The sequence below is a fragment of the Lissotriton vulgaris genome, chromosome 6, assembly GCF_964263255.1.
Source record: "Lissotriton vulgaris chromosome 6, aLisVul1.2, whole genome shotgun sequence".
In the NCBI taxonomy this organism is placed as follows: domain Eukaryota; kingdom Metazoa; phylum Chordata; class Amphibia; order Caudata; family Salamandridae; genus Lissotriton; species Lissotriton vulgaris.
The window spans coordinates 928,751,434-928,760,738 of NC_141694.1; positions in this window are offsets into that span (position 1 = coordinate 928,751,434).

Genomic DNA, 9,305 nt, shown 5'->3' on the forward strand with positions numbered 1-9,305 from the left:
CGACGAGGCCGGTAGTTCCTCACCGTGCCTGCTGCCTCTGGCGCGCTGTCCGGCTGGTTTCCTGCTGCGGTGCCCACCCGCTTCATCGTGCCGCGGCCTCCGTGCTCGAGACCCGCCCACGCGTCTCCCGTGAGGGAGCGCCTTCAGCTGGCGGGACTCGTGGAGCCACAGTGCAGCCTCAATCATCCTGCGGGTGAGTGTTCCTTCTGCCCCGCCTGCGCGATCACCGCGCCCTCCTCGATTCGCCGGCCGGCGCGGAGGTGGTGTGCCTGCGGCCTCCGAGGCCTGACTGCAGAACCACGTGACAGCGGCCCGCAGCGGTCCCGCCCCTCGAAGACGGCGAGTGAGCGGCTCCTCTGCCGCGTGTACTCGCGAAGCCCCGCACCCGGCCCTGCTCGCGCTCAGGCGCGCCTGAAAGGACATTTCTCGAAGGATCTCGAGCGGGCAATAAGCATTGGCAAAGACAAGCCTCGTATGGTATACGTTCAATGAACACTGGCAAAGGCAATCCTTGCACCAAATCAAAACAATAAAACAAGAACAAAAAAAAAAAAGAAAGAAAATAAACGAAAGTAGGTCAAGGCCATTATCAGGAATTGAGGACACATCACAGTGAGGGGTGGCAGGGGAGAACAAAACCCACCACAAGGGCCACCTGCATCAGCGACACATCCTAAGCCCTGCCATTCCCCGACGCCTTAAGCGCCCTGCTTTGCGCGCATTCCCAATCCCGGAAAGCACCAGACCACCTCGCATAGTGCCCCACCATGAATCAAAATGCGACAGGGGCGGCCCAGGAAGGGGCTGTTCAGCCTCCACCACCAGCGGTCCAGCCACCACCACCGGCGCCTGCAGTCCTCCCACAGGCCCAAGCACAAGCGGGAGCCCAAGCACCTCCTGCACCTGCACCTCCTGCCCACCTACATGCCGGCGCAGCGCCCATCCCGCCTTTCAGCGAAACGTCAGATCCAGCCACGGCCGCGCTCCGCTGGAGAGCGTGGGTCGGACGTCTCAATCTATATTTCAAAGGCACCAGGGAGACGGATGGGACAGTGAAGAGGTCACTCCTCATCTTATATGGAGGTCAAGAAATCTACGACCTATTCGAGTCGCTCCCCAATACCGGGCCCGAGCATGACTACGACGCCGCTGTTGCGGCCCTCAACGCACATTTCGACCCACAGCTCAACAATGACTTTGAAAAGTTCAAGTTTAAGCAGGCCTGGCAAACTGAATCCGAATCGGTCGACATGTACTACGCTCGACTCCGTCGCCTTGCAAGCACATGTCCGTTCAACGACCCACGAGAAGAAATCAGGGATCAAATCATAGTCGGATGTAAATCGAAGCTGCTGAGAAAGCTGATCCTCAGGCAACCAGGGATATCGCTCGACGAGATACTCATTCTGGCCAGATCACATGAACTGTCCGACGCTAGGGCCGAAGAGATGGAGGTGGCGTTGCGCACCCCAGTCATCGCCCCGACAGCGTCGAGAACACCGACTATCAAAGAGGAACGAGTAGACGCAATTCACAGACGATTCCCGCCAGTAAGGCAGAGGCAAGGCCCACCACGGAGCAACCGCTGCGGATACTGCGGCGAAGACCACCCTGCCACCGCCACGTGCGGCGCCAAAGGCAAGACATGCCTCAAATGCGGGCGCCTAAACCATTTTGCCGCCGTCTGCCGAGGAGGAAAATTCAGATCAGCAGGACCACGTGCCCGAGCGGCGACACAGCGGATCCAACAGTTATCACTTGACCAGGAGCGACCCCCACCTGACACCGAGGCACAAGACAGACGACCCAGGTACGAGGATGACGAAGATGACAAGGTGTACGTTATCTCGTATGTCAGCCGGGCGTCCACGAAACGAAGGCCACCACCCATGTGCTCCATCACCGTTGACGGGACGAGCGTCAACGCGCTGATAGATACTGGAGCGTCCGTCAACGTCATGGACTCGGATCAATACGAAAAAATGTCCCCGAAACCGACACTGGCACCATCTATGGCAAGAATATACACCTATGGAGGGACGGAGCCGCTACCTCTTCGAGGAGTAATCCAAACCACCGTAGTCAATGGGGAATACTCTACGGAGACCAAGTTCCACATCACGGAGGGCAAGAAGGGCACCCTCCTGAGCTGCCACACCGCGGAAGATCTCGGCCTGGTGTTCTTTGCCAATCAAGTGCACCAGGCACATGCGGACTTCATGCTAAAGGACTTCCCCGAGCTGTTCAAGGGCCTAGGCAAACTCAAGGGACGGAGGTTCAAACTCCACATAGATATGACAATCAGACCCGTCGCACTCAGGCATAGACGGGTACCTTTCAATCTAAGGCCACAAGTAGAAGAGGAGCTACGCAAGCTCGATGATCTGGGAGTGATCGAGAAAGTGTCGGGACCGACACCCTGGGTCTCCCCACTGGTCGTCGCCCCCAAACCGAAGCAGCCAGGAGCCATTCGCTTGTGTGTGGATATGAGACTTCCGAACACCGCCGTCAAGTGCGAGAGGCATATCACTCCCACCATGGATGACATCATAGCTGACCTCAACGGGGCGAAGTGGTTTTCGAAGCTGGACCTCAACTCAGGATACCACCAGCTAGAGTTGGAGCCGGCCAGCAGGTACATCACCACCTTTTCGACGCACGTAGGGCTGCGTCGCTACACCCGGCTCAGCTTCGGCGTATCATCGGCGGCCGAGGTCTTTCAAAACGCTATCCGCGAGGTGCTGTCAGGACTGCCGGGTGTAATCAACCTGAGCGATGACATTCTCGTCTACTCTTCGACCCTCGAAGAACACCACACCAACCTGAGAGCGACCCTGCAGAGGCTTGCTGACAGCGGGCTGACCTTGCACTGAGCCAAATGTGCCTTCTACCAAGAGTCGGTAGACTTCTTCGGATATACATTCACCAGGGAAGGCCTCAAAGTGGATCCAAAGAAAGCGGAGGCGATCAAGGCAGCCAGCACGCCTCGAAACCCAACTGAAGTGCGCAGTTTCTTGGGCATGGCCACGTACTGCGGCCGGTTCATTCCGAACCTGGCTGCCATCGCGGAACCCCTCCGGGCCCTCACCCGAGCTGATCAGAAATGGGACTGGACCGCGGCCGCAAACAAAGCATTCCAGAACGTCAAGGCTGGTCTTCTGGACAACACCACTATGGCCTACTTCCAGCCAAGGAGAAGGACCAAACTGATTGTGGACGCCAGTCCCGTGGGACTAGGAGCCGTTCTCTTGCAAGAGTATGGTCCGGAAGAATGGAGACCAGTCGCCTATGCCAGCAAGGCACTGACGGACACAGAGACCAGGTACGCACAGATAGAGAGGGAGGCCCTGGCCATCAAATGGGCCTGCCAGCATTTCCATCTCTACCTCTGTGGACAGGAATTCACAGTGGTCATGGACCACAAGCCTCTCCTACCCCTCTTCGCTGGGACCTCAAGGTTGGCTCCCCCACGGATCGAACGGTGGGCCGTTCAGCTACAGGGCTACCGATTCAAGGTTGTGTTCCGGCCCGGGGCTCACAACCCCGCTGACTACCTGTCACGGCACCCAGACGTCACCTCACAACTGCCGCCCACCGAGGATGGGGAGGAAGTGGAGGAGATCGTGCACATGGTCACGCAGGCCGCGTGTCCAGACAACATGACCCTCAAGGAGATTGGAGATGCCACGGCTGAAGATGAGACCCTCACGAAAGTCTGCCGAGCCCTCGAGGAAAACCGCTGGGCCCGCTTCCTCGATGGCGCCGCTAGCCTCCGCCCGGAAGTCAGCCATGCTAGACAGCAGCTATGGCACATACGCAGCGAACTCAGTGTGGGAGAGGAGGGAGTGATCCTGCGAGGACACCTCCTTGTCATGCCAGAAAGCCTCCAACAACGAGCGTTAAGCCTAGCCCACGTGGGACACCAAGGCATGGCTAAAACGAAGGCGCACCTCCGGAGCAAGGTGTGGTTTCCAGCGATGGACAGCCAAGTAGAAGCGATGATACGGTCCTGCCACGCATGCACGATCACCGGGGCGAACCCATTCCAGCACCGGTAATCACGGAAGATGCGCCTCGGGCTCCCTGGACCCAACTCAGTATTGACTTTGGCAGCTTCCCGGACGGAAGGCACATGTTGGTGCTGGTAGATTCCTTCTCGAAATTCCCAATCGTGGAAGTCATCGCATCCACAGCATTCCCACACGTTAAGAAGGTACTAAACCGTGTATTCGCCACGATGGGACTCCCCGAGGAAATCAAGTCCGACAACGGACCCCCCTTTCAAGGGAGAGAGTTCCAGTCATACCTGGAAACCCTCCGAATCAAGCATAGAAAGATCACCCCGCTGTGGCCTCAAGCCAACGGAGAAGTGGAGAGGCTGATGCGAACGATAAACAGAGCCCTTCGGATAGCGGTGGACAATGGTGAAGATCTGGAGATGGCCCTGGATCAATTCCTAGGAGCCTATCGGCAAACACCGCACTCGACGACAAAGTGCGCCCCGGCTCACGTACTGTTCAAGCGGGCCCCCAGAGATGGCATACCCACGGTGAGTGCGTGGGTGCCGACAGAGAGAGATGCTGATGCCACCCAGGCAAGGAGGCAGGCCACCAACGCCAAAGCAAGCCTGCATCGCCGCGCCAAAGAACCGGACATCAAAGAAGGGGATGCAGTGGTCGTCAAGGATCGCCATCCTGGATGGAAGTTTCGAACGCCATTTGAACCCGAAGTGTGGAGAGTAGACAAGGTTCAAGGGACAATGGTCACAGCAAAGAGAAACGGACAAACCGTGACACGAAACATCTCCTGCTTCAGGAAGGCAACTGAAGCAGCCGCTGGACACCAGCGGGCGGAAGAAACGGAAGCGGAAGAGCTGGTGTTAGAAGACGCAGATTGTCCCAGGTCCCCGAGTTCTCTGCCAGGACCGCCACGAGGAGAGAGTCAACCGAGGCCAATGTCACCCAGCCTCGGCGCCGAGCCGAGCCAACCAAGGGCATCAGAAGCGAGCGCCGATCCGAGGGCAACCCCGGCCGGGGTTGTCGAATCATCAGGGATCCGGAATCATCGCTACAGCCTGAGGCCCAATCCGATGCCCAGCCAACGGCTCAGAGACTTTGCATGGACATCCCCTTGAACTGTGGTCCGAGTGTCGGGGAGCTGAAAGAACTAAAACAAAGGAGGGATGTAGAGAGCCACTCGGGCTCTCCACTACTTTGAATCTTTTCCCCCACGCACGCACGCACAACCCGTGGGCGGGCTCGCGCCGGGGTATAAATAAAGAAGCGGAAGACCGCTCGGGGTCTTTCCGGCTAACCAGCAAGAGAGTCAGTGTCCATTCTTTATGTGCAAGATTGCCACGTGCTAAGGCCTTACCCCAAAGTCTACAGAGTGGTGTATCAATGTTATTGGTGCAGCATTTACATCACGCGACATGTCACACCATGCGGGCAATCCTTCCCAATGTTGGGTACCCCAGGAGGCTCCGGGCAATAACCAGCGCAGAAATTACATACTGGAAAGAAGCCGGGGTGCAGACTCTGACTGATCTATATACTGATGGGCTGCTCCTTCCTTTCGTAAAGCTAGCCGAAGCCACGGAATTGCCGCAGGGCCAGTTCTGGCTGCATGCCACCATAGTTCATTCATTTAGCACACCGTGGGGTGAAATTACGCAGGAACCTGCTACCCATTTAACTATACAATATTTGCATGAGCTGGGCACAAGCCGGCACTTAACAAAGTGGTTTGCATAATCTCTCCACGCACACACGGCGCCGCAGCTGCTACCCCTTCGAGCCTGATGGGACACGGACCTGCAGCGGCCCGCCACAGACCGGGACTGGGAAAATATCCTCGAGAGTCCCGTGCGCATACCTCGGAACGTCTGATTCCAACTCATCCAGTATTATATCGTTCACAGGGCTTATTTGACACCGGAACATATAAATAGGTATTACTGCCGTACGTTGCCTAGAGCGCGAGGTGCGATGAAGTTGGGGCAGACCTAAAACATATGATGTGGACTTGTGCTACCATTCATACATACTGGGGCGCGGTCACCAGTGTCTTGGCTCAGTGCACAGAACGGGTGTTGGACTGGAAGTGGGAGCAATGCATCTTGGGACTGTACCCCAGATCCATGAGACACAAGGTGACCTCCAGGTACATATATCTGGGACTCATAGTTGCCAAACTGCTGTTTACGTGCCGGTGGAAGTCTCCTACCCCCCGGTGGCAGTAGCCTGGTATCAGTCCCTACTATGCTGGGTACAGGTGAAAAGCGTGGCTTTTCACCGGGAAGACACTAGAGAGCTGCGCAAACAACCAATAGCAGCAGCCGCCACTGGGTACACCCATGAGTGTCGACGGGCTTGAAAGTGCAGAGGACCCATAGTACAGGGAATGCAGGGTAATGTTCAGTACCCCGCTCAATCACTCTAGACAGGCTCATGAATGTCTTCTCTGTTCCCCCTCCTAAGCATATACTTACACCATGGTGTTTTATCTGTACTATAATCTGTACTATAAGTATTATACATTGAAAGGAATTGGAGACTGGGTAAACACAACGTACAGTTGTAATGGTATGCTGGGTCACACGAGGAGGTAGGGAGGAAGTTGTGGGTGTGACACGTGGAAATGTGTAATTCTACTGTAAATTTTCTAGGTGTAGGGTATAATGGTCCATGTTATGTTGTTGAATAAGCAATATGTAAGGAATCACAGTATGCTATGTTGCTAAATCAGTATATGTAACAGGCAGACTATAACAGCTGTAACTGACTAAAGTTTAAATGACAATACGTGGTCTGTTTCTGTAACGCTCTGATCTGAACTATATTATTCACAAAGATCAAACAATGCACTGTAAACTGCAAATTTGTTGAAAACAATAAAAAAAAAAGTTAAACAAAAAAACATTACTAGCACTGTCACAAACTTGGGATCTGTGCTGTGCCACAGTATTGCCTTGCTTTACAAATCCAGTGGATCGCTAGTTGGCTGGCAGGCTTGCACTTGGTGGACGCAGCAATTACCCTAACTGCATGGAGCTTACCCACTACCCTGCATCTGTTCTATCCCTGTACCCAAGCTAAAAAGCCCAACTCCTTTCTGCTGGGTGTGGCATATCACTGCTTTCCTGGCTCGGGACCCCTAACGCGCCAGTATTGGCAATACCTGGGTCACCCAGGAGTGGCAGATTCACATTGGCAGTGGAGCTGGCCACGAGGCACGCCACTGGTAAACGCACCCTGGGTGATCAGTATCGGGAGGGGAATCTTCTAACATATGAGATGCTGAAGGAAGGGAACGGGTTGCCCCTCATCAATTCCTGTTATATAATTCATTGATTGCATCCTTGGGTCACAAATGGGGCAACATGACCCATGAGCATCCAACCCACCTCACTATCCAATATCTCCATGCAGGTCAGATTGGTAACGCGGGCACTCGATCAAATGCCCAAGGGGGCGGTGTCCGAGTTCCAGCTGTGGGCTGCTTTTTGTGAGCAACCTGGGGGACCAATCCGAACAGCTCTGCGGTGTTCTATGCTGCCAGCAGCCCAGTGGGGGCCTGGGTGGCCTTTCTGGAGGTAAATGGGTGTCCATTACCTCCCTTTTATCAATGGCAGAGCTGTCACTCCCTTTCTCTCGCTGGACCGGCCCATTAATATATGCATATTGAGTGGGCCAGGGGGCCTGAGCAAATGTGGCTTCACTTATGTTTCAGGTGATTTTCACCAGTGTAAAGCAATCCCTGCAATTTTTTTTAATGTGCCGCACCCCCCCTCCCTCACCTTTTTTTATAAAATTTTGCCGAAGCAGTGTTTTACGGAAAGGCAATATGGTGATGTGGGCCACTTTTTTTTAGTGTGCGAGGGCCGATTTTTAATCCCAATCCAACCCTGTCTCCATGTGATGGGGACAGGCAGACACCTCGGGGCATATTACCAACAAATAGCGATAATTTTTGTCTCTAACTTGTTTAGAGACAAAAATTATCGCCGCACATCGGCGATTTTTATCGCAGATAAACCTTGCTATTAGCAAGGTTTATCGCAAATGCGATAAAAAACGGCCGCAATGCATGAATATCGCTGAAAAGTCAGCGATATTCATGCATTATCGAGCAAATGCTCTTAGCCATGTTATCCACCTCCCATTGGATAACATGGCTAAGAACTGCTCAGGGCAGGTGTTAGCTTTTGGAGATATTCGCGCTTAGCGCGAATATCTCCAAAAGTTGGTAATAGGAGATAGCGATGTTAGGGACTGTTTCCAGTCGCTAACATCTTGGCACGCCCATTTTGCATGTCATTAGTGATAAATATCACTGACATGCAAAGCGTGGCCCAAGTTGGTCGCTATCTCCTATTAGCTGTCACTAACTGGTGTTAACGACAGCTTGGTAATAGGGAGATAATTTTATCTCCGCTTTCTTGGCTTTTAAAGCCAAAAAAGCGGAGATAAACCCCCTTGATAATATGCCCCCTTGTCCGTTGGTTTGCTGACACATTGCAGAGCAGACTCACTGTGCCCCGCAGCTCACCACATTAAATCAGCGCTGGGAGACTGATTTGACACTCCCGTGTACCAGACAAGGAATGAGTTTCCTTGTTGGAAAGCCCAATACATGTTCTGTGTAATGCCCGATTTAGGCTCATTCAATTCTATATCATACAGAGGGCTTGCTTACCTTACCCCTAGTAAAATGAATCGCTATTACCACCAAGCAGACACCGAGTGTCCTCGTTGTCCTTAGGTTGATGCTGAAACGCTCCATATGCTATGGGTGTGCCCACATTTACACAGCTACTTGCTTTGTGTCACGTCCCACTTATCCACATGCACAGGGCATTCAGAGTTATACAAATGGGAAATATGCCTTCTGAGCCTTCATCGCAGACACAAGAGGCATAGAGCTACCTCTCGGTTCTTTGATTTAGGGTTTTTGGTTGCCAAACGCCTTATCACTCGTAGGTGGAAGTCACCTGAACCCCCTCATTTGGAAGCATGGACTTGCTCACGACTTAATTGGGTGCAAGCAGAGAGTGTTGCTCAACATAGAGAAGATAACCTTGGACAAAGAAAATACCCCCTTTCTACCTACTGGGATCCCATTTTGACTAACCTTCACACAAATACTCACCATAATACTGACAGTAACACAGACTTATATTAGGAGGGTACAGATAGGGCACTCCCCAATATGATCTATTTGGCATCGGACACAGATGACTGACAGACTCCATGGTGAAATCACAGGAATTCCGGTATTTATATGCTGGGTTAGTGAGATAGGAG